General features: G+C 40.7%; 1 long non-coding RNA gene across 2 annotated transcripts; it reads left to right on the top strand.

The window, feature by feature from the left end:
* Positions 1-4,208: 4,208 nt before the first annotated feature.
* On the top strand, positions 4,209-26,522 carry LOC115893468. 2 transcript variants are annotated; one of them, XR_004053456.1, is made up of 3 exons: positions 4,209-4,266; positions 4,412-4,470; positions 7,150-7,284. It is a non-coding gene; the product is annotated as an uncharacterized LOC115893468 (long non-coding RNA). The 2 variants fall into 2 exon arrangements; XR_004053455.1 differs by lacking the exons at positions 4,412-4,470; positions 7,150-7,284 and adding exons at positions 23,309-23,451; positions 26,418-26,522 and having other exon boundaries at positions 4,211-4,266.
* Positions 26,523-26,541: the final 19 nt, after the last annotated feature.

Here is a 26,541-nt window from a genome sequence, read left to right as displayed (position 1 = left end):
ACAAACAATAGCTGCCAGATGACAGCCGAGGAAGGAATGCCCAGACGAAATCTTCAGGATGAATGGAAATATATAACTCCTCTGGATTTAATTCTCTGTAAATACGGTTCTTTTCCTCATGCTTATCTAATATCTATGTTGATTTTAATACTTTTTTTTTTTTTTTTGAGACAGAGTCTCACTCTGTTGCCCAGGCTGGAGTGCAGTGGCACGATCTCAACTCACTGCAAGCTCCACCTCCCGGGTTCATGCCATTCTCCGGCCTCAGCCTCCCAAATAGCTGGGACTACAGGCACCCGCCACCATGCCTGGCTTATTTATTTATTTTTTTTGTAGAGACTGGATTTCACTGTGCTGGCCAGGATGGTCTCGATCTCCTGACCTCAAGATCCACCCACCTTGGCCTTCCAAAGTGCTGGGATTGCAGGCGTGAGCCACTGCATCCAGCCATCTATATGGATTTTAAAATAAAATTCGTAACACAAGGTCCCCCCACCCTCTAAAACAAAACCTCCCAGGATCATATTGTAACACCTGTTTACACCCACCTGATTCATATTTGTGATAAGGTGAGCATGATATGCCTCTCCTGCAAGGATGCACACTGATTGTTCAGGTGCTTGGCCTCTGGTAAATGTGGTATTCATCTCTGAAGATTGCAATGTCAAGACTGGAGGCAGTCTTGACAGTTTTTCCTGAGACCATGAGATAAGTTGGACCAAAAGGATTGTTTCCACGTGGCATAGACCACTTTTCTACAGTTATTTGGACCTAAGTGAAAAACCTCCTGTCAAATCTATACATTTCACCAAATATTGCTGAGTGACAGCCTAGCCTCTGGAATGAGGCTATAGGGTAAACTTCACTTATTTCTGAGTTTTACAGATCAATGTTTTGGATGTTCTAGTAGCTAGCCCTGGCTTACTTATTGCTATTCTTGGGATGAATATTTTAGTCCATGTTGAAAACCACCATTTAAATTTCCTATAATATATAAAGAGTCCTTTCAAACAAGTTGGTTGGACAAATAAAAATAAAAAGTAAGAGAAAAAATAAGCAAAAGATATGAATAGATAGCTCAAAGAAAAAGCAAATCTAAATGCCCAAGAACTATGTAAAAGTATGTTCAAATTCATTCATAGTCAGGAAAATTGAAAGTAGAATAACCATGAGGTATTACTTTACACCCATCAAACTGCAGAACCTAAAACAAACTCTAACATTTGCATTTGGGGAGATATAAGGGACAATAGTAAAATATATGGAGGGTGAATTTTGAAATTTATTATACCCTTTATGGAGAGCAATCTGGCAACATCTATGAAAATTAAAATATATATACTTATCAACTTCCCAATCCCACTCCTAGAAATCTACCCTATGTGAGGCAAACATGATAACCACTACACTACGAAAACCTGCAGAAATCTACCCTATGGAATAAAGTGCCAAAATGTTAGGATACACGTAAGAGACAGGGACTGCAAGCAAAGTGAAAGTCCATCAGTTGGGCTGAATTAATTGTGGTATGCCTACGGAATACCACACAGTCATTCCAAGGGATGAACTAGAGCAATAGAAGATCTGGAGGAACTTCAGGAGCTACTGTTGAAGGAGAAAAGCCAGATGCCAGAAAAAGCATCTATAATATAATCTGTTCTCATTTTTAAAAATAATTTTTAAAAATCTTTATGTGATGGATAGATAGAAATAATAGACCTAGGCCCAACACAGTGGCTCACGTCTGTAATCCCAACACTTTACGAGGCCAAGGCTGGCAGATCACCAGAAGTCAGGAGTTCAAGACAAGCCTGGCCAGCATGGTGAAACCCCATCTCTACTAAAAATACAAACATTAGCCAGATGTGGTGGCAGGTGCCTATAATCCCAGCTACTCAGGAGGCTGAAGCAGTAGAATCACTTGAACCCGGGAGGCATGGGTTGCAGCGAGCCGAGATCACGCTGCTGCACGCCAGCCTGGGGGATACAGGAAGACTCTGTCTCCAAAACAAAACAAAGCAAAACAAACAAAAACAGAAATAACAGACCTATATAGAATTATATAAATGTGGATAAAAACATTAAAAAAGGACTCACTAGGCTGGGTGCAGTGGCTCACACCTGTAATCCCAGCACTTTGGGAGGCCAAGTCAGGTGGATCACTTGAGGTCAGGGGTTCGAGACCAACCCAGCCAACACAGTGAAATGCTATCTCTACTAAAAATGCACAAAATTAGCTGGGTGTGATGGCGTGCACCTGTAATCCCAGCTACTTGGGAGGCTGAGGTGGGAGAATCTTTTGAACCCGGGAGGTGGAGGTTGCAGGGAGCCGAGATCATGCCACTGCACTCCAGTCTGGGGGACAGAGTGAGACTCTGTCTCAAAATAAAAACCAAAATAAAATAAAACAGGACTCACTAGACATTAATATGGGTCATTTGAAGTGGTCAAGGAACTGAAATGGGATATGAAAGTCTGGGATGGGTGGGATGACAGGTCTCCATGATAAAAACGGAATATATGACACGATCCTGTTCATGAAAAATTTATATATAAATTAATATACATGTTTAATATAGAAACACATATTTAATGCATAATATATCTTCTAAATAGGTATGTGTATGTATATTTTTATATGTACTCCTAAAAAGATACATGAAAATAATGATCAACAAAAGGTGAATGATGGTTATCTCAGGATAGTGGAATTTTAGATGAACTTGACTTTCTTTTTATTCTTATATGTAGCTTTAATTCTTTAAGATATGTTACTTATGTTTTATATACATTTACTTACATACTATAGGTAAATAAATTTAGATGTACTGAGAAAGATTTTGTATTATGCAATTTATATTTTATATAAAATAAAGCTATTTAATTCTGAAAACAACAACAACAAAGTAAGTAGGTCAATGAATGTTGTAAAGGAAAAAAGTCCTCTCTTCGTAACCCTTATGGTAGCGATTCCGAACTTATATTTACAGATAATTGCAGTGTTAAAACTAAGAGCTCATTAAACTGAAATGTGGAAAATGTCCCTGTTTTTTACTTATTTATTTATTTTAATTTTTTTTTCTTGAGACAAGAGTTTCACTCTTGTCGCCCAGGCTGGAGTGCAATGCATGATCTCGGCTCACTCCAACCTCCGCCTCCCAGGTTTAAGAGAGTCTCCTGCCTCAGCCTCCTGAGTAGCTGGGATTAGAGGCACCCGCCACCACATCTGGCTAATTTTGTATTTTCAGTAGAGATGGAGTTTCACCATGTTGGTCAGAACATGAACTCCTGACCTCAGGTGATCCACCCAACTCAGCCTCCCGAAGTGCTAGGATTATAGACGTGAGCCACCCGAGCCCAGCCTGTTTTTTTGTTTGTTTGTTTTTAATTAAATAGAGACGGGGTCTCACTATGTTGCCCAGGCTGGTCTTGAGCCCCTGGGCTCAAGCAATTCATCTGCCTCAGCCTCCCAAAGTGTTGGGATTACAGGCGTGAGAACCCCTGTGCCTGGCCAGTTCCTGTTTTTGTAAGAATCTTTTTTTCTTTTTAACTGGAAGGGCTGTTCCAATTGCCCTGCCTAGCTCCTACTAATAGATGTTAACCGCCTCAGCCTGAACCTGGCCACCAGTCTTGTAATTCATGTGAATACACTTCATACATGAATAAAGTTTAAGATAATTATCCTTTGTCAGAGACCAGTCTACACAGTCAGCGGTAGGAACTAAATGGTCTCTGACAAAGGATAGTCACCTTATTCCCAAGGGTCCTAATTCAGCACAAGGAAGGGAACAACTGTATGGGACAGCACAATGTGTGTAGAAGCTACCGCAAGCTGTTTCCTGAGAAAGAGGAACATTATACCTCAGCCAGCCATTGCCAGGACGTTGCAGGAGAGGGATCTCTGCCTGGGTAGTGCTTGGAGTCCTCACACACCAAGGCATTTGGTCACATTCAGACAATCACTAGTCTCACTTCAGGACACGTGTGAACCAACCACTGGGCAGAGAAGGAGATGCTCTCATGGCTGGATTTTGGAACCAGACAATGCTTCACTGGAGCAACTCCAGCAGGGAGAGAGTAGTGCGGGCATCTCGTTACAACTGTTTATGACTTGTAATGCCCTGTCATTTCCCTTTCCTTCTGGAGGCAGGAAGTGGCTCTAGGCCAAGCTGCTCAAGCTCAATATAGCATCTGGTTATTTGTGTTCACACGAAACCAGGATAGACACAAGTGGTCTCCTGACAAGTCAGATGACAACCTCCAGTGGTATGTGTTCCCACCCTACTTCTTTCTAATTTATATGTTCATAATTTGAAATTAGTGTAGTGGCCTGGAGGATGTCCCCTGCCACAGACAGTAAGGAGATAAGTATTCTCCTACAGTATATTCATATGATTTTCTTATGAACCAGGGCATGGAGTCCATAAAAAAATGATTCTTGAGTCTATTGCCAGAGAGTCTCCATATAAGGTACGTTAAAGCTAAAAGTATATTATCTTTGATAGTCTGCAAAACTAAACTCCAAAGTTTAATGTAAAGTAACTACTTACTGTAAATTAATTTGATTTGTTATCTAGAAGTACATTTTTCTCTTAATTTGTCCTGGAAAATATCCCAGAAAAGCATCTCCCAAATTCTGAAACCTGTCTCTTCCTCTTCATCAATTCTGCCACCTTCTGATTTTTAATGTTTCTTGATTGGACAATTTCAACAGCATTTACGGTCTCTGTGCCTCTGATCTGTCTCCTCCTGGCTACTTCCAGTGAACCCATTCAGCTCACACATATGTGTAAGAATATGCAGCTGTACACCAGGAACACAGAACAGACTATCACGGGGGCTGGCTTTCAGCTCTGGAATTTACTCAGGCCACCTCCTGTGCCCATGTATTCCAATCTGATATGCTTTGCTCTTGTCTCTTCTGGGTCACTGACTAGTGCTGATGGTTCTCTGTGGATATTCTACCCCAGTTCAACCTCACTATCTCTCCCAGGCACAATCCTCATAGTCACCTAGTTCTAGTATTCTACTCCTAGCACTTGGGTCTGGGAGACTGGTCCCACACCAGTCCTTCAGTATCCAGTTCTTGGCCAGGGGAAGACCACTAATCTATCTATCTAATCTATTCTCTAAATTGAAGCTAGATTCTAATCTAGTTTCATATCTGATCTAGCCTCTAAATTGAAGCTAGGTTCTTCTTTCTTAAATTAAATGCTTATACTGTCTTTCCCCTGCTTAAACTTTTTGAGTGGTTCCTACGGTCTTCAAGATAAAGTTCAAACTCCCTATTGGCAAATATGGCAGTTCAAGTCCTTCATGATGTTTCTCCAAACACCTTCTCCAGCTGACTCACAACTCCCCCATTACCAGAATGCATGACTTTTGTCTTTACCATTATGATATACTGGCATTTTCTCTGATGTACCATGTTTTTCCTACCTCTGATATTCCCCCTTTCTGGAATGCTCTTTCTTGTATTATTTACCAAGTAAATTCTAACTCAGTCTTCAAAATTAAATATAAATGTTTTCTTCTCCAGAAAACTTTTCTTTTTTCTCTTTTGAGACAGGGTCTTGCTCTGTTGCCCAGGCTGGAGTGCAGTGGTAGGAACATGGTCCACTGCAGCCTTAACCTTCCTGGCTCAAGCAATCCTCCCACCTCAGCTTTCTGTAGCTGGGACCACAGATGCACACTACTACACGTGGTTAATTTTTAAATTTTTTTAAATTTTTTGTAGAGACAGGGTGTCCCTTCGCTCCCAGGTTGGGCTTGAACTCCTAGGCTCAAGTGTTCCCCCCACCTTGGCCTCCCAAAGTGCTGGGATTATAAGTATGAGCCATCTCGCCTGGCCTTTTCTTGATTTCTCTCAGCAGAACCTACCAGTTCATTCCTGATGGTCCCACAGGGCCTTCTAACCTTGTTGTATATCACTGTAATCATCTGTTGTTAATGTTTGTCTTCTCACTAATCCACAGAATCTAAGGAAAGGATTGTCTTTTGTTAATCTTTAATCCTGAGTTCCTAACATAATATCTTGCCCAGCATAATTGTTGAATGAAAGAAAGTAACAATTGAATGAATGAAAGTTAGAGTAGATCTAAAATACATTCCTGGGAAAATTTTAATGTTACCTTTGGATTAACAACTTTTCAGAGTTGGGCAATATCATTGATTTCTTAATAGTAAAAGAGAAGGTGAAGCATGTATTCTATAGTCTGTGACCAACATTGTGAGAGAGGTCACAATTGTTTCTCTGGGACACATTCTCCAGGAATTCTGAAATAGAAGAGGTTGTGATAGGAAAGAAGGGAAGAAAAAGAAAGAATTTCAGAAAGTCAGAGACTTATGGTTTTGCTAGGTAAAAAACGAAAATGTTTGCTTTAATATCATTTTCAAATATATGAACTACTAGCCAGGTGCAGTGGCTCATGCCTATAACTCTAGTGCTTTGGAAGGCCAAGATGGGAGGATCACTCGAGCCCAGGAGTTCAAGGCTGCAGTGAGTTATGACTGCACCACTGAGCTCCCGCCTGGGTGACAAAGTGAGATCCTGTCTCAAAAAAAAAAAACCCATATATATATATAAAATACATATATAGTATACACATATATATGTTACCAGAAAGGAAATCATAACTAACAAATATTTTACAAGTTAGGAGAGAAGGAGTATTTGTGTCTGGTAAATATAAAGCTGTGTAAGTGATACTATGAGGGTACATCATTCTGGCAGGCAGGCAGGACATTGTCCAGGAAGAGATGGTGCCACAGAATTGTCATTATTTAATAGAGTTCTATCAAAGTGTTCATAATTTTTTGTGGTCATTGTTTCCTTCTTAATGATGGAAAAAATAATATTTTTTGTGTGTGACATCAGAGAATAGAATCTTGAGATCTGTTTACAACTTACTTAACTGATGTGTGTGCTTTTGATGGTTCTACTTCTTTATTTATTTGTTTTTATTCTGAAAAGTTAGATGGGGAAGAATAGTCTCCCAAACCCCACCTTCCACATCTCATAGATGCTGTACTTATGATTCTCTGATCCATTTCCATGTGGAGGTAGAATAATCATCCAAGATGTACTGAAAGATTTTATATATTAATAATAGGATGACATTCTGACCTCTACTGTTTTTATTTTCAAAGAATGGTTTGATCTCAACCAGCCACAGAGACCACTGATGAATCAGTCCCTGGATGGGGCAGGCAACCTCAACATTACCCACCTCCTACCCAGCTTCTATCAGCCTTCCTGAGAGTGGTATTATTTAGAAATTCTCTTTTGTGACATGCAATCCCTTGCTTCTTCTAGATGCTATATTATAGCCTTGAATCAAATCAAGCTGTCTAATGAGATGTCTATCAACAAAATCTGCAAGAAATAGTCACAGAAAATTTACTATTTGGTGTCCTATTTAAAAATCACTGGGCTCATTAATGACTACTCCCTACATAAAGTTTCAAATATAACATTTCTTTAAAACAAAAAGAGAGAGAAAAAGAATACAGGACTAGGAAAGTCTTCACTACCCTAAAAGAAATTGTGTGTGCTGTCTCTTTGTTAATAAGCGTAAGTCAAAATTGCAGCCCAGAAGCCTGCTGACTTCTCTGGGTTCTCCCAACCCTAGTCACAGTACAAGTTCTGCCTCACAATTATCAGGCAACATGACCACTCCAGCCCTTACTTGCTGTCTCTTAAGTTCACAATATCCATCTCTTCTTGATTTTCTTCTATTTTTCTTAGGCTTAAGCCTTTAAGTCTTGCTCTTTTATTCATTCATGCAATAAATGTATTAAAATATATTGAGAGACAGCCGGGCGCGATGGGACACGCCTGTAATCCCAGCACTTTGGGAGGCCAAGGCAGGTGGATCACGAGGTCAGGAGATTGAGACCATCCTGGCTAACACGGTGAAACCCCATCTCTACTAAAAATACAAAAGATTAGCCAGGCGTGGTGGCGGGCGCCTGTAGTCCTAGCTACTTGGGAGGCTGAGGCAGGAGAATGGCGTGAACCCGGGAGGCAGAGCTTGCAATGAGCCGAGATCATGCTACTGCACTCCAGCCTGAGTGACAGAGCAAGACTCCGTCTCAAAAAAAAACAAACAAACAACAACAACAACAAATATATATATAGAGAGAGAGAGTCCACTACATGTTAAGTATTATGCTATGTACTAGAGATTATGAATAAAACAGAAACAATCATGGAGTCTGTAGTTTAAGTGAAGTTTAGCTGTTTTACAAACCTGTGATTTTTCTGTTGAAATTCCAGGCTTTGTACAACTCAGTTAGTCCCCAGTATTGGTCCTCCTGGGCCAGAGGCCCCTGCAGACATTATGTGCCCACCAAGGAGCTGAACAGCAAGGTGATGAAAATCAAAAGTCTACTCATTTGCAACCTCCTGCTAAGGGGCAGATTCTCCCAAAGGCTACTGACTTTTGAGGAGGTTCTAATTCCCCTGACATGATCTTTGTCTAACTCTTCACCCAGTCTGTTCCTTGCATGCTCTACTTAGTCAGTAGAGTATGACTTAATTATCCACGTTCCCTGATCACAGGCTTTCAATTTTTTATGTCTTTGCAAATGCTGTTCCCTCTTACCCTTCCTTTGCCAACTCATCCATCTGGCATACTCCCATTTATCATTCAAATTACTGCTTAAGACACTTTCTCCTAGATGCCTGCTGGTATCTCCTCTATTCTTTTCCTCCTTCCCCAAAGTAATCCCTCCCTCTTCTGTACCGGAGTGGTAGAGTGCAACAGTTTCTAGCTTGGTTTCCAAATTCAAATTCATCTGAGTTCATCTCCTGGATGTACCACTTTGTCACTATGTGGTCTTGAACAATGTATATAGTCTTTCTGGGTCTCCGTTTTCTGATACGCAAACTTTCCTGATAGACAGTAATACTGTCTATCCCATAAGATTGTTCAAATTAAATTATATAAAGAATACACAGTACTTAGAACAGAGTCAGACACATAGGGAGCAATTTTACCATTGGTCATATGACATTAGGTTATAGTTACTTATTTAGGCTCACTCTATCCCACTAGAATGACAGCTCCTTAAGAGTGAAAACCATGTTTTATTCATCACATGGCCCGGCGTACAGTACATGTGGGTTCTGAACTGAACCTAATAATGGTATAAAATATGTATATCATAATCCATTGCAATTCAAATGCAAGGAATTTTAAATAACAACTCATAGGGACAGCTGTGCTAACTGCAATTAGAGATCACCCTGTTCCCATGGCCTTTGAAAAACTTCCTGTTCCTATATGGTTTACCATCAATCATTCAACAGTTACCTATCAAATGCCTGTTATATGCCAAAGCAGTGGAGATACCTTAGTGAACGTTGGCAGCCCACGCCTCTAGAAAAGAAACGAACAAGTAAACCAGCTTTATTAGTTCCATTCTCGCATTTCTATAAAGAAATGTCTGAGACTGGGTAATTCATAAGGAAAAGAGGTTTACAGGCTGTACAGGAAGCATGGCAGCATCTCCTTCTGAGGAGGCCTCAGGGAGCTTTCACTCATGGCAGAAGGCAAGGAGGGAGTGGTGTCTCACATGGCAGGAGCAGGACTGAGGAGTAGGGAGGTGCTACATACTTTTTTTTTTTTTTTGAGACGGAGTCTCACTCTGTCGCCAGGCTGGAGTGCAGTGGTGCAATCTCGGCTCACTGCAACCTCCGCCTCCCGGGTTCAAGGACTCTCCTGCCTCAGCCTCCCAAGTAGCTGGGACTACAGGCACCCTCCACAATGCCCAGCTAATTTTTATATTTTTAGTAGAGACGGGGTTTTACCATGTTGGCCAGGATGGTCTCGATCTCTTAACCTCATGATCTGCCTGCCTCGGCCTCCCAAACTGCTGGGACTACAAGCATGAACCACCATCCTGCCCTACACACTTTTGAACAACCAGATCTAATGGTAACTCACTCACTAGCATGAGAACAGCACCAAGGGAATGGTGCTAAACTATTCATGAGGAACCACCCCCGTGATCCAATCACCTCCCACCAGGCCCCACCATCCTCCAACAGTGAGGATGACAATTGAACATGAGATTGGGGAGGGGACACAGATCCATACTATAGTTACTGTAACTGCCCAATGGGTCCACCTGGCCCACTGCCTAGACAGCCGATATATCAAGACAGGGGAACTGTAATTTTGAAAGTGTAATTCACGCAGAGCTGGCTGTGCAAGAGACCAGAGTTTTATTATTACTCAAATCAGTCTCCCCGATAATTCGGGGATGAGAGTTTTTACGAATAATTCGGTGAGTATGGGCTCGGATAGCGGGGAGTGCTGATTGGTCAGGTTGAAGATGAAATCATAGGGGGTCGAAGTGAGTTCTTCTTGCTGACTTCTGCTCCTGGGTGGGATTGCAGAACTGGTTGAGCCAGATTATTTGTAGGTCTGGGTGGTGTCATCTGCTGCATAGGAATGCAGGGTCTGCAAAATATCCCAAGCACTGATCTTAGATTTTGCAACAGGAATGTTATTCCCAGGAGCAATTTGGGGAAGTTCAGACTCTTGCAGCCAGAGGCTGTATGGTCCCTAAACCGTAATTTCTAATCTTGTAGCTAATTTGTTAGTCTTACAAAGGCAGACTGGTCCCCAGGCAAGAGGGGGTTTTTCGGGAAAGGGCTATTATCAATTTTGTTTCAGAGTTTAAACTATAAACTAAATTCCTTTGCAAGGCTAGTTTGGCCTATGCCCAGGAATGAACAAGGACAGCTTAGAGGACAGAAGCAAGAAGGGGTCGGTTAAGTCTGATCTCTTTCACTGTCACAATTTCCTCAGTTACGATTTTTGCAAAGGTGGTTTCATTACCAGCTTATACCATAAAGTCCTGCTGGGAGTCACAGTGGGATAACATGCAAAACGCCGTGGGAAAACTTCAGAGAAGCAATTAACCAATTTTTTGAGTCAGAGAAAGGAAATCCTGCTGGAATTAGGAGACCATAGTCTTTTCAAAGTGTAACCTTTACCCACTTAACCCACTAAGTGATCAGTCTGATGCCCAGAGGCACCCCTTGTCCAGAGACATCCTGTGCTAACTTGTTCTTGCATTGCTATAAAGCAATATCTCAGACTAGGTGATTTATAAAGAAAAGACGTTTAATTGGCTCATGCTTCTGCAGGATGTAAAGGAAGGATGCATCTGCTCAGCTTCTGGGGAGGCCTAAGGGAACTTTTACTGAGGATGAAGGTGAAGCAGGAGGAGGCATATCACAGGCGCAAGAGAGAAGTGGGGGGAGGTGCAACACACTTTTAAAGGACCAGATCACCAGATCGCTCAAGAACTCACACACTACTGAGAGGACAGCACCAAGTCATCAGGGATCCACCCACATGACTCAAACACCTCCCTCCAGGCCCCACCTCCAATACTAAAGATTACATTTTAACATGAGATTTGGTGGGGACACATATTCAAACTATATCACACACTTCTGTTACTATTAAGGACAGATTCTGAACAGCAGTGCTTTAGGATCTTGGACAACGCTAACTTCCTTACAGCATTACTCCCGGAAGGATATTCAGCCCTTAGAAGCTGATATAGTTAAAGGCAAATAGATTATAAAAACCATAAAATGCCTGGGGCCATGCTAACTAGAGCTCTGAGGCCTCAGAATTGACTGCAGTAAATCTTCCTGTTTTACGCAACCACATGTCTCTTCTTAGAAGGATTCAGGTTTTTTCAAACCACCTGTTAAAATTATTCATCCGTAAATTATTTTTATTATGATCTAAAAGGCTGTAATTCTGTTTGCATGTAATCCAAGCTTTACATACAAAACATTCTGAGATAATCTCTAAGTTATTTCATCAATTTATTAGACATCTACTGAGGTGCCATGATCATTATCACTAACCAAAGGGTTTTCATATCTTGACTTTTTAAATTCTTTGTCTCCAGTCTTAATTATCACACACTCAGTTTACCCATACCTGTAGGTTTATTTTTATAGTGAAGTAATTTGGGGAAGGGTGTAAATACACTGAAGAATGCAAAAGTCAACAGAATCCCTCATCAGACTTTTAAATGGCTTCTGGACACAGCTCAACTGTCTCCATTCTGGAACTTCCAAACTGTATAGCAGGGGTCCCTTCCTTTATCTGAGCATCACACTAGGGCATGCTCAGGACAGTTCTTGTTAATTCATACTTTTTTTTCTTTCCATGTGAACTACAGTACTTTGCCCCTGCTGTCTCTAACAGAATATAATTCCAGGTGTTTGAATCTGAGTTCATTAGTAAAGGGTAAGGGCTCTGATTGTCAGGCAGAACTGAGTTTGAATTTTAACTCAGTCACTGACTAGCTATGTGACCTTGGGAAATCTACTTCACATCTCTAGACCTGGTTTCCTTAACCTGAATAGAGTGGTTATAAAGATTGCATGAGATAACATATAAGAAAAGCTTAGATCATTTTAATAACAAAGAATCTTTTTGTTTTACATGTATTAACTCATTGATCCCTTACAAGATGACCATCCCATGGGACACTTAGGGATATATGTCATGTCACTATTTTACAGGGAGTTCATATCTCCCCTACATGGTACATTCTGTACTTCCAAGTCACAAAGATGAAGACCAGCTTTCTTACCAAGGCCAGTCTTGAGGTGCTGATAGCTCCAGGCATACGGTCCTTAAACTCTTCTGAATGGAGCTTTTAACATGCTCCACGCAGCTGTTTCCCTGAGATAGGCAGCCTGCAGCTCTTTGCACTAGCTGCAAACATGTCTCTGCATTTTAGTCCAACAGAGCTGGCTTTGCTGACATCAAGGACGTGGTGCAAAGCACAGCTCTTTAGTTTCCAAATGAATGAAAATGACATATTGAAAGCGGGTCTGGCCACAGTATCTAGCTGGAAAACAATAATGACTCACAGGAAAGACAAAGACTGAGTAAGCACCAACGAAAGGCCACTCATCCTTTCATTAACATCACTAGGGAAAATATGGTCTCACTATGGAACAACCAAAAACATATGGACAAAAATCTCCTGGGCTTTTGAGCATAGTCTAATTCCCATCTGGCTTATAAATTTCCTAACTTCTAAATTAATTACACTAGGAGTTTGAAGAGAATAAACAGTGGCCATAGATAGTAGAAATTTTTACATGTGGCATGTATCTGCATCACGACTAGCATTGCTAATCAATTGTGAAATGACTATTATGTAGCTTTGATAAGACAGTTTCTTATTAGTCTAGATATTGGACTACAAAAATAGTCCACCAGCAACAAAAAGAGATTGAATCTTCTTCACTGCATCTGTATATTGTCAGAGGTCCAGACAGAAATCTAAAAAATATATAAGAATAAATAAAATATTTATTGTGATACTCCTTCCTTGTTTAGTATATTATCATGATAATACATGTTTTAATGCTATGTAATTTTGGCATATTTTAAATACAAAAGTGTCCAATTGATTCACTATTTTTATGGCTAATTATTCAATATATTAACAATTATATTTGTGCAACCAAAAACATATCTTGATTTTTAATGCTAGTAAATGTTAAGATTTTGAACTAAAAATACTATTTATATAATATTCCTGAGAAAAATTATTTAGGTAAAAGGCTCTAGTGAGTCATTTTCTTGGGGACCTTGCAGGAATTACCAACAAAAATTGAGAGCCATAAAGGAAATATCTAAAATATTAGAGGCTGTGTGTCAAAATATCTTGTATTAACTAAATCAAGGGCTTATTAACCAAAATCAAGCATTCTTAGAAGACAAACCTTGTGTATATTTTTAATGTTTTTGGCTCCCCAGAATCTAAGACCCTTAGCTATGCATGAGAAACCTCATGAGGCAGAGCCCACCTCCCACTCTAGAAGCTGAACATTCTAAGTACTAGCTTGCCTGACCTCTCTTGCAGCTAGGATGCTGGCACGTGACTTTGAGTCATCTGATTGGATTCACTCCCCTCACATTTTGAACCCAGAGGTCATGACCAAAGAAGGAGGAACCTCAAGGAGTCCATTCTGGCAACAGCAGGGACAGAGGCTATATTCATTTTGCAGAAGCAGCAAGCATAGCAATTCTAGGGGCCACCTCTAGTGCCTGCATCAGGCTCGAGGTAAGACAAGCTGTGGTGTCAGTGCCTATTGGCAGAGGCATTGATATCTTCCTGGAATACTTATGTTTCATAATGTTGGTCATAGTGCCAGGCTCCACAGTCTCCAAGCCCAGTTCTCCAGCACTTCTAGAGATTGTCAGGCATACCAATATTCTTTAATAAATTTTATCACATGGGACCAGAATCCTGATTATTTCATTGTTTTTACTTTAAAAAATATTGGACATTTTTCAAAATAAAAAAAAGAACATTTTTTAAAGGTTCAATATTTATTTTTTAAAATATTTACTTCAGCTATATATTAGAGTTTGCAGAATGAGGCAGTTTCTCAAGCAAGTCAAGGTAATGCATAGGCTAATTAGTTAAGAGAGAAAGGGACACAGAAACACAAGTTTTGCAATGGCAAGGCAATTGTCAGCCTTGAGATTGCAAAAACATGTGCTGTGAGTTTGGGGCATTCTCACTTTAAATTCCAGAATGTAGTTTCCAGGAAGCAATGACTGTGAATTAATATGTAATGTGCATCAGCATTTAGCTGTTTTCTCTTACCTCTACAGTCCTCATACCATACTATGGCTTCCAGCCTGTTCACTCTCCACGGCTGACTGGCCCACTGAGGGGGCGTGGCTTTGGGAGAAATTCGCAACCACTGAGAACATCTTGGAAATCCTGGGTCAGGCTTGGGGCAGTGGCTCACGCCTGTAATCCCAGCACTCTGGGAGGCTGAGGTGGGCAGATCACCTGAGGTCAGGAGTTCAAGACCAGCCTGGTCAACATGGTAAACCCTGTCTCTACCAAAAATACAAAAATTAGCTGGGTGTGGTGATGCACACCTGTAATCCCAGCTGCTTGGGAGGCTGAGACAGGAGAATCTCTTGAACCCAGGAGGTGGAGGTTGCAATGAGGTGAGATCATGCCACTGCACTCTAGCCTGGGCAACAGAGCAAGACTCTGTCTCAAAAAAAAAAAAAAAGAAAAGAAAAGAAATCCTAGGTCAACTTCTGGCCCTGTTGAACTTGCTCTCATTTTATTAATTCTCTTTCCACTTTCTTGTCAAGAGTTCCTTAGTACAATTTTGCTTCTTTAAAGAAGATCCTTAACAATATACTGTACACAGTACTTAAAAATTGCTAAGAGAGTAGATTTTAAATGTCTCACCACAAAAAAAAGTAGGTGAGATAATGCATATGCTAATTAGTTTGACATAGTCATTCCACAATATATACAAATATCAAAATATCACATCGTACACCATAAGTAGACATAATGATTGCCAATAAAAATAATTAATTTCTTTAAAAAGGAGAGTCTTGGCTAGTCTACTGCCTTTCAACCTAATTCTTAGGAAATAAAATCATAGCAGGGACTTGTGCATGTGTAGACTGTTCTGACTGGAGTTGGCCAAATATTATCTCTCACTAGCATTAAGGAATTTCTTCTTCCTATAATTCTGAAAGAAAAGAAAACCATCTGAGAAAATTATATCCATCCTATTCCCAGAGAGTAGTGCCACTTTAACAAAGTATCTTAACAAAGGATTTTTAACAATTAACTTAATAATTCCATTTAAAAATGTTTGTCTTACTAAGTTAAAAGGTTATTCAGGACCTGGATGATTCAGGGTGGTTGTGTTTTATAAAGTGCTTTCCAAAGCAAACATCTATGGCATTTTAAACATATCTTTTTTCTGGAGATGGAGTCTCACTCTGTCACCCAGGCTGGGGCTGGCACATCTCAGTTCACTGCAACCTCTGCCTCCCAGGTTCAAGCAATTTTCCTGCCTCAGTCTCCCAAGTAGCTGGGATTACAGGCACCTGCCACCATACCCTGCTAATTTTTGTCTTTTTAATAGAGACGGGAGTTTCACCATGTTGGCCAGGCTGATCTTGAACTCTCAACCTCAGGTGATCCACCCATATCAGCCTACCAAAGTGCTGGGAGCCACCACACCCAGCTGCATTTTGAACATATCTGCTTATTAAAGGAGAAACCAAGCATTAGAGAAATTCACTAACTTATTCACAGCATACAGCTGGTCCCAACTGGAACTGCATAGTTGGGACTCATAACCAGGCATTAGACTTCAAACCTCATTCCTTTCCTCAACATAACTATGCCTGCCATATCCAGAGCCAAGAGCCATTTCTAAGGAAAACTTCCATCTGGAGCCCCAAGGGCAGCCCTAGCTGACCATGGTGGTTTTGTTATACCCCTCTCTGGTCTCCACGGATGGAACAGGATTGGGTAACTGACCCCAAAAAAAGCCAATCCACAAATTGGTCAGCAGCCTGTGAGATGGCCTGGCACAAAAACTTTTGACTCAACAGAGGTGATCTGAGTCAACCAGATTCTAGCTGACTTTTGTTGCTTCTAATCAAGAGACTCCAGTTGACTCAATCTTTCTGGGGATAATTATATGCACTATTCTGATTAACTCATTGCGTAGAATAACCTTGTTCAACTTTCTATTTCACCACTCTTAGGAAAACATGTCCTAACAGAACAAGATATTACATGTTTGGAAGTTCCCAATCTTCTTAACTTCTGATAAACATTTCTCTTTTAGAAATGTTTACTCCTTTGATTCCTTGGCTCCACACAATCTTGGTCCTCTCTCTATTTTTTGATGCCTCCTTCCTCTATGTTCTAGGTAATATGCTGAGTGTTTTACATAAATTATTTTATTGAAGGCTCACGACAATCCCGTAAGGTAAACACTATCCCCATTTTACAGATAGAGAAAGAGAGGCACAGGGAGATAGTGTTGGTTTGGATTAGGGTTGTGGTAGAGAAGGGAAGAGGGCAGATTACAGATATATTTTGAAAGCAGAACCAACAAGGCCCGGTTGCTGAATTAGATGTGGAAGTGAGGGAAGGGAAGAATCAAGGATGATGCTTAAGTAACAGGGTGAATTGTGCTGCCATTTGTCCAGCCTACTGCTCACCTCTAAATGGATATTCCAGAAGTATCTCAGGGTCAACATGTCTAAAACTGAATTCATCATTTTGTTCACAAGAGCTTCTCTTTCTCAAATATTTTCTTCTTCAAAGAATTTCATCATCACCGTTATTAGTGGCAAGTACTTAAGAAAGGGATACAAATGAGAGAAACAATAAAAACTATAGTAAAAATTTTTCTAGAATTTCAAATTGTTTTCTCCCAACTTTTTCATTTGTTTACTAGGCTTTTAGCTCCCTCATTTAACCGTAAGTGCCTCAGGAACAGAGCTTGTCTCTGTAATTAGACCTAACATTGATTATTTTCTAAAGGTCATGGCTTGTCCTAAGCCGTGGCTGCATCACCCATGTAACTCTCCTAACCACCACGCCTCACGAGGCTGTGAAGAATAAGGTTAGGCTGCCTGACTTCAAATCCTGTCTCTGTCATGTGATTTGGGGCAAGTTATTCAACTTTTCTGTGCCTTGGTTATCACACGGTACTCTGAGAGTATAGAGGAAAGACATCTAACCCAGAGAGATGAGATCAAAGAATGCTTCCTAGAATGGAACGAAATGCCGAGTTAAATCTTTATTCACAGAGCTGTGAGGAGAAAGGTGTTGCAGGCAGAGAGAGCAGCTGATGTGAAGGCCAGGAAGTAAAGTGAAACATGGAGCTTTTGATAACTGCCAGTGCAATTTATCAAGAGCAGGAAAGGGACATGAACATAAATGTTTACAAGCAACAGGCAAGTAAGGTAAATAAGTGAGGCTGGCCAGGGGTAAGACAATGGGAAGACTTGGGTTCCTGAGGTAAACTGTTCAGCCCAGGACTCAACTGAAGGGGCCACCTCTACGGAGGTCACACTCCCCTCCCTCACCAAGCTCCAATACACTGCTTATACCGTCTGGAGGCTCCTTCACTTGCTATATGCTCCACCTGGAAATTGCTTTGCAAGGCTGGCTCCTGAACATCATTTCAGCTCAAATGGCATTTGAAAGATGCCTTCTCTGATTACCACCCACATGCCAGCTCCAGACCTGCCAGTACTCCACTCTAGTTTGTTTCTTCTGAGCAGTTACTATTATGTGAAATTATTTTGTTCATTTGTTTATGTGTACATTTTGTGTCTTTATTTGTATGTTGGGTATATAAGCTGTATTGGAGCAGGAAACTTTTCCAACACCTACAACAGTAGCTGACACACAGTAGAAGCTCAACAAAACCCATTTATTAATTTTGAATAATCAAGTGATGGTGTTATTGTACACTTACTCCGTGCCAGGTACCATGGACTACAGTGATAGATTTGGCAATCATCAGAACATAGGTAGTAGCTGACAACACAGGAATGTGTGAGAAAAGCCAGGGCATGTGGGTGGAGCCAAAAGATAATAGATCGAGAGAAATTCGTTGTAGGCCTAAACATACAAAGAAAAACCCCAAAGAGACTGATAAGGATAGTAAGGGGAGGATCCAGGTAAGAAGTGGTATCTTCTTCTTCCAAAGGAAGCCAAAGGAAAACAGAATCCACAGGGTAAGCCATGACTTTATGAGACAATCTGCTTCTGGCTGATTGTAATGTACAACAGATTCCTAGATATCTAAAGACTTCACTTACTGCTGTTTCTCACTGTGCCCATTTAGGGATCTCTCTGATGAAAGTCTCACCTATATATTTACCATCTGTCTGCGATATTTCCTGTGATATATCCCAACAGTGATGCCATATCTGTTCTCTTTTTTTATTTTATTCAAATAAACTTTCCTACATTTTCACCTTTGGCAAACAAATTTCCATTCATATACCACTACTCTGCCTCTCCTATAATTTATTTATTAACAAGACAGAATCTACCATACTTATATTCTGATCCTGATCTCTTCCCCAGCCATCAAAATCTTGATAGTATCATGAGTCTGTAGTTTTCAGCTTGTGTTAAGTGAAGGTTGAAGCCATAAGCATCCTATCTGGCCCCCTTCTCAGCAAGTGTGTGTGTGTGTGTGTGTGTGTGTGTATTCACACTTATAATCACCTAATATATGTGCTAAAAAAAAAAATCAGAGTTCAGGAGATGGGTATGACCAGAATGCAGAGAGAGGGAAGATACGTGTGATATTCTGATAGAGTGTTGAGGGAAAGATTCTCTAATAAGGTGACATTTGAGCAGAAATCCAAAGGACATTAAAGAATAAGCCTTGTAGATTTGTGGGGGGGTAGGCAGGGAAGGCTCCAGAGAGAGAGAGAGAGAGACAAAAAGAACAGTAAGGTCAGTGTGTCTAGTGGAGAATAAGCAAAGGAGAGAGCTGTAAAAGATGAGGGGTTGGCAGGATAGACTGAAGAAAGCAGCACCTGCCTTCAACTTAGGAATTCTCCAAGTCTGACTTAGGAAGCAGTGGTGCATCCAAATAGTGCCCAGAACACAGCAGATGCTCAGTAAACATTCATTTAATGAAAAAATCCACAAGATGGACAGAGAATTATTTTGAGAACAAGCCCTTGGGATCCCAGGTGACTGAGTTCACCCTTAACTCAGGCAAGTTTAGCACTTCATTATATTTAATTTAGTGTTTTCTCCAGACCTTTTTCCCCCAGATGTATCTCTTACTTTCCAAGAAAATATTAAATTTATTTAAGATATGGGTCATGTCCTTTCTTTCAATGATTCTGAGTCCAGTGCCAGCACTCAACAAACAGCTGTTTGATTGAATAAAATCAAAAAAGTAGTAGAATACAGGCATAGCATGAAGACAATGAAAGAAGAGGTGGTTGGTTATCTTTCTGGGATAAATGGGATGAGAGATCATCTGCATTTTTGAAACTTTATGTTTCTTAAAAAATTTCTATAATGAGCATGCTTTTCTGTTACAATTTAAAATAATATATTAAAATACTAAAATTTACCAGATGTTAAAGGCAGTAAACTCCATCTCCGTTAACCTTCTTCTAGGTCCATACAGATGAAGCACTTGAGCCTCAATTTAACTATTGGTTGGCTATATGTATAAAAGAGTCTTAGAAAAAGCCAGCTCCCATTTTTGTACATGGAGAACCAACCATTAAGATAATACAAGTAATTACACAGACACTATCCTACCAACACTCTAAAATGCTCTTGCAAACATATGTTTTAGCAAAGTAAGCCACAAAAAGCAGTGGTAGTACATTTCATCAGAACAGTGTCTTCTCGTAAACAAGTTGTCCTTGCCAAAGCTTACTGAACATTTAACTGCCTCTTGTAGTTATCCAAAATAAAATGACAAGTTTCTGTATTTCTCTAGCAAAATCTCCATTAGAAAGTAGGGACTGCCAAAGACAGACAATGCTCACTTTTAAAAACAGATGCTTGTAAGAATGAATCAGAAGGCCTAGCCCTTCTTAATGAATCTTCAGAGGTCTGTGTATAAGACTCAAACATTAGAGTAAGTCACATAACTAGTGAAGAGCTGGAGAAACATTTCAGGGGACTACTGATACGGTTTCAAATAAAGTAAGACTTTTGACTAAACTGAAGGACCATGAGACATAGGAATAGGTGAATGACTCTAACGTATCCCAAAGTATAGCCGGACTTACCTTTGTCTGTAAGGTTAAACCTGTGTGCTCTAGACTGACCACAGAACAGAAAGGGCAGAAGACAAATCACTCCTCTAAGGTCAGAGCTCACCTCCACCAAATCCCTGAATGTGATCTGCAACCCACCGAAACCATTAAAAACTATTGGATGGCTCTGGCCTATTTATCTCTCTGGCCTCAATTGCTGCCTACCAAGGCCAATGGCACTTGCTTATAGGACTCATAGAGATGTGCTTAACATCTCCTTTCTGGCTAGATTCCCTATTTCTGACTCCTTCCGGATATTCTTGGGCTGAAAATTTCCTAGAATTCAGTGTTCAATCAAAAATAGCTGTAAGTGTACATCTTCCATTGACTTCCAGCTCTAAAGTTGAAAGTGAGTACCTGGGACTAGATTGCTTGTTTCCCCTCCATGCCTCTGTCCTTAGTCACTAAGCTCATTTACCTGCCCCCATCCTAGACTCTGAAGACAATATAGACCCTAAGTCGAGTGGCCTGATCCATCCCAATTACTCAAGTCTCTGGTGGTTCAGTGACTTGGCAGCAAGTCTGCCCTGCTGATAATCCTGCTGTTCCTGTAAACTGCAGCCCTAATTATGGGCTTTCTCTCCTATTTTATTGCTGTGCTATTTGCTGTTTGTTTGGAGGATTGTTTTGTCTTAATTTGTTTGCTAGTCAGTTGCTTGTCTTTTTCTTTTTTAACCAAATCCCTGCCTTCTTCTGCTAGTTCGGTAGTTGGCTCCTTCCTTGTTCCCTCATGCTTGAATATTTTTCTAATTCCCCAATTCCTCTGAGATTTGAATCCTATCTTTCAGAGACTGGAGTCCTAAATCCTAGTTCCCATAGTCCATGTCTTTACTACCTTCTAACAAATTATTGTTTAAACAAGCAGCCACAGGTTGGAGAGTCATCGGGGTTCCCACTGTCCATAGCCAACCTGTGTGTCTTCCACATGCCAGGTACAGAAAAACTAAGGGCAACACAAGCAGCAAGACAGACAGAGCTCCTGGCTTCAGGGAGCTTACATTCCCATGTGGGAAGATCAATAATACATCAAATAAGCAAATACAATTCGAGGTGATGAATGTTATGAACAAACACATGTGCTCCCTCGGCCCCATGCCTACAGCTGACCCACTGTGATACCTCCAGCTTCTGTGCACTTCCTCCTGTGTCTGCCCACAAGAACATCCCTGGATATTCCCCTTGGGTAAAGCAGTTCCCAGCAAAAATCTTCATAGAATCTGAGTTTAGAGCTTTTGACAATTAAGTTGTAAAAACAATGACTAACTCCGTTAATGCTGGCTGGGAATCCTTGAGCAATAATGGGATGTCCCCTTCCATATGATCATAGGGACCTTTCCCTTGTCTGGGAAGCCCCAGCCTCCACACGTGCAACTCACAGGACTCCTATAACTTCCTCTTCCTTGTGACTGGGCTACTATTTGAACAAAATAGTGGCTGGCTATTCACAGAATGCAAAAGAAAGGCATGGGCAGAGCACACATCACCAATAAATGCAGCCTTTTTAAAAAATATTTTTGATAGCAAATTCAAGTGCCCAATTTAAAATTCAAAAGCTATGAAAGGGTATAGGGTAAAAAGCGAGACTCTTCTCCACCCTTTCTTCCCAATTATCCAGTTCTTCTGCTCAGAGACAACCAGCTTTACCAGTTTCTTGTGTGTTCATCAGAGATATTATATGCATATATAAGCAAACACAGAGTTTTTTTTTTTTACATGAATGGTAGTAGACATTGGTCTTTACCTTCCCTTTTCACTAAACAATGTATCTTGAAGCCTATCCACACATATAAAGCCACACCACTCTCTTTAACAGGTGAATGGTATCTCAATGTATGGAGATACTGCAATTTATTTAAAGTCTCCTATTAATGGACATCTAGACTGATCCTAATACTTTTTGTCTTTGCAAATAATGTTACAATTAACATTTCTGCAATACAGTCTTCTAACAGAAGATTTACTCTAACCTGCAAATTCTATAACTCTGTTTTTAACTATCTAAATTTTGTATATTTCTAATTCTACTTACCAGTTTCCTTTTAAAACAACAGATGCTTGTATAGGTGAAGAGGACGCTGTAGTGCACTTGAAATCACAGGTTGAAAGAAAAATTTTAAAACTTCTGGGCAAGGCGAACCACAATGGAATGGCAAGTATGGTCCTTGTCAGGGTGGCAAAAATGCCATCTGAGTATTAAGTGTTCACTGTTCTCAAAATTCCTACACTGGCCAAACATGGCTATAGCAGGGCAGTCGCACTCTCTGTTTCAGGTAGAAAATCCAGCACATGACTTCATGACACTAGCATATTTAAAACCTTGCAATTCTGTCTCTCTGGTAGCCTCCTGCAAATACTGGGGAAAAAACAGAGTCATGCTGTTGGTAAGGAATCTTGTGGTTACCCATCAAAAGAAAGAAGCCCTGAGACTGGTCAGCAGCACATTTCTTGTGTCCTCTAGTTTCCTTTCCCTGAGAACTCAGTACTAAAAAGGAACTCTAGCCAGTCACTGAAGCTCATAAGCAAGGATGTATTTCAGCCCTCAGTGTCTGTCTTATATACAGCAGGTGCTTAGTAAATGATTGTAATGTAGTAATGCTTGACGTTTCATGGGTTGTTGGAATTAACCAGAACTTCTCTAAAAGACATAAAAGAAACTGTGAATGAAACATCACACCAGTCACCTGGTTATGTGTGTGAAGCTCTTCAACTAGAGGAAATCAGGTGCTGGCCAAAGAGACAGAGGTGAAGGCGCCTCCGGGGGACTGCTGATATTGCTTCAACTAAGGTAAGTGTTTTGGCAGAAATGGCAGAGGCGTGAGACATGAAAGCAGGAGACAGAACTCTCCTGCAACACCAAGGGTAGCCATGGGGTCCACACATTTTCAACGAGAAAACTCCTAAGGACACCACTGGGAAACCTCTAAATAGAACTAAAAGCAGTTGCCAGGAGATGTGCCACCTGAGGGTGACCATCTGAAGCCCCAGGAGGTCTTAGATAAGGTGACAAGGTAATTGGAAGTTCTGGGCTAAGGCAGCCAAGGTGAGATGTGAGGAGGATCTGAAACTCTACCTTTTAAGGCTCAAATGTGAATCTAGGTGTGTGGAAGTCTACCTAAGAGCCATATTTTAGAAGGCAGGACTGCTGCCTTTGTGACCATTCTCCCTCTAGCTGCTCTTTCCAAAGCATTTGCTTTTTACTAGTGAGTTTATTCCTAGATTTTGCCTACTCTGAAGCCACAGCCACTAGAGTTCTTTAATTATGTACAATTCCAAGTCGCAATCCAAGGTCCAGACTTAACTTTGTAACTAAAAAAGATTTAGTTATCCAGAATCAATAATAGCTAAAGTGCCATATTTGCCTAATGCCTGTTTTGAAGTCTACTATCAGATGTTCAGAATTTGATCCTCAATTTTGCAATAATCTCTAAGTTTCTTTTCAGTATCCTAACATCCTCTGAACTCATGAAAATTCTTCCCAATACATTCATTCTCTCTCTCTCTCTCTCTCTCTCTCGCTCGCTCGCTCGCTCTCGCTCTCTAAGTAAATATAATTTGGGGGTAAAAACAGAATATGAGTGGAATTCCCTAATGCCTATTTAATAGTGAGTCATATAAACATTTTATGTTTATTTGAAATTTTCTTTCCACTCTGCTTTATTAAAGATGAACAGCCATGCCTGGTTATTGTTATGATAGTGACAATTTTAACTTTTCATACTGATGCTCTCAATAGTAGATAATGAATACTCTCATTTACTGAACTATCTGCCTTTCTGAGATAGGACATAAAATATTTCCACATGCATATCCTGCTGTTATCTCAAATACACACCTAAAGCCAAACTATTCTGAACATTTTAAAAAGTTATTTCTATACCCATACACTGCCCCCTTTTTCCGTTAGTAATACTGCAGGTTTCACATTCACACCCATGAAGTCATTTTAGACTTCTTCTTTTTCTTAAGTCCATCTCCACCAAGTGCACTCAATCGTTCACAAAGCCTCTATGATTCGTATACCACAGTGTCTCACTAGCCCATTTCTTCTCTTCCCTCCCTCACTGTCCACTTCGTGATTTCAGGTCAATTCTCCCATATTAACCTGCAAACTTGTTTCCCTCCCTTTTCCAAACCATCCAGTGACCATCATAATATTGGTATTCCTCTAATGAGACATTATCCACATCACTTTCTGACCAAAATCCTTCCAGATTCCCTACTGGTACATAGACTACATGGGGCCAAATTCTTTCTCTCTTTCTCTCTCTTGCACTCTCACTCTGTGCGTGAGTGAGAGTGTATTCCTTGCTTGTTTTGCAGATCTCTGTAATTTTGTTCCACTTTTCCTTTTCAACTTTTTGTTATCCTGTTCCCCAAATTGCCCTGGCACTCTTTGTATATGTTGTCAATTCTATGAATATGCCCTTCCTTCTCCTCTCCACGTATCAAAATACTACTCATTCATCATAATCCAGCTCAAATCTCCCCTTTTTGAAACGCAGATTCATCTTCTATGTAAGTGTTCCTAACCACCCCAACCTAAACTGATTCCTCTGTCTTCTGATACCTCATGGGATTTATTACCTACATTCACATTTGACACTTACAAATTATCTTCTCTTCTTCGTTTTCTTTTAACTTTTCATGTGTTTTTATTTCTCCAAATAAATAGTAAAGTAATAAGGGCAGTTACTGTATCTTATTCACATAATGGGTCCTGATTTCTAGAGTCAAACTGACTGCATTTTAGCCCATGCACTGTTATTTACTGACTATAATCTTGGTCTTAATTGTCTCGTCTGTGAAATGGAAATAGTGGTAGGTATTTCCTTACAGGGATTTTGTGGGCATTTTATGAGACAATGCATGCAAAGTGCTTAGAATAGTATCTGGAACATGGTAAGCATTCATTAAATGTTAGTTATTATAATTATTACGCATCTCTTTTACCTTGATTTTTAACCAGCATTAATCAATATTGAATGGAGTTCAGCTGAGTCAATTGTGGGATTACAAGGTAAGAGGTAGACAGTGTGGGCAGAAGACTGCGGAATGGGGGAGCTTCCTGGCATCACTAAATCAAGCCATAGATGCTGTCACTTACCATCAAACAGCCTCATTCTAAGTCCCTGCTAAGTCCCTTAGAGATCCTAAGATTAAGGGCCTCTAACTCTGCTCCAGAGACCTCTAAGGTTTTGGCACAATGTAAAGGGGCTGTTTTCCCAGCCCCTACTTTCCTGCCAATAAAATCTGACCCGGCTGCAGACAGCAGGCTACCAATCTTCCTAAGGGGCTTCAGGGTGGTATGAAAAAATGTGGACCTGGCTGGGCGCAGTGGCTCACGCCTGTAATCCCAGCACTTTGGGAGGCCAAGGAAGGCGGATCACTTGAGGCCAGGAGTTTGAGACGAGCCTGGGCACATACACGGGGAAAACCTGTCTCTACTAAAAATACAAAAACTAGCCAGGTGTGGTGGTGCACACCTGTAATCCCAGCTACTGGGGAGGCTGAGGCAGGAAAATCACTTCAACCCCAGAGGTGGAGGTTGCAGTGAGCTGAGATCGCCCCACTGCACTCCACCCTGGGCGACTGGGCCAGACTCTAAAAGAAAAAAAAACGTGTGGACCAGAGAACCAGAGAACCAGAGAAGCCAGCCTACCTGCCTACCTGCAATTTTATTTAATCAGCTTCACGACTGGCCTACTGACGTGGAAAACAAGCTCAGTAAGACACACTCCTTTCATCTCACAGGCAGAGTCACGATGCCCATGTGCACCAGCCAGTTGGATACTCTCAGCTGGGACCCCATCATCAACAGATAAAGAGCAACTGATGCTGACCAAAAAGATGGGGACATCTGTGCTGCCCAACTGAG

This window comes from Rhinopithecus roxellana, chromosome 15, assembly GCF_007565055.1.
Source record: "Rhinopithecus roxellana isolate Shanxi Qingling chromosome 15, ASM756505v1, whole genome shotgun sequence".
NCBI classification, from domain to species: Eukaryota; Metazoa; Chordata; class Mammalia; order Primates; family Cercopithecidae; genus Rhinopithecus; species Rhinopithecus roxellana.
Note: the sequence above shows the minus strand (reverse complement) of the source record. Positions and strands in the feature narration are given on the sequence as shown.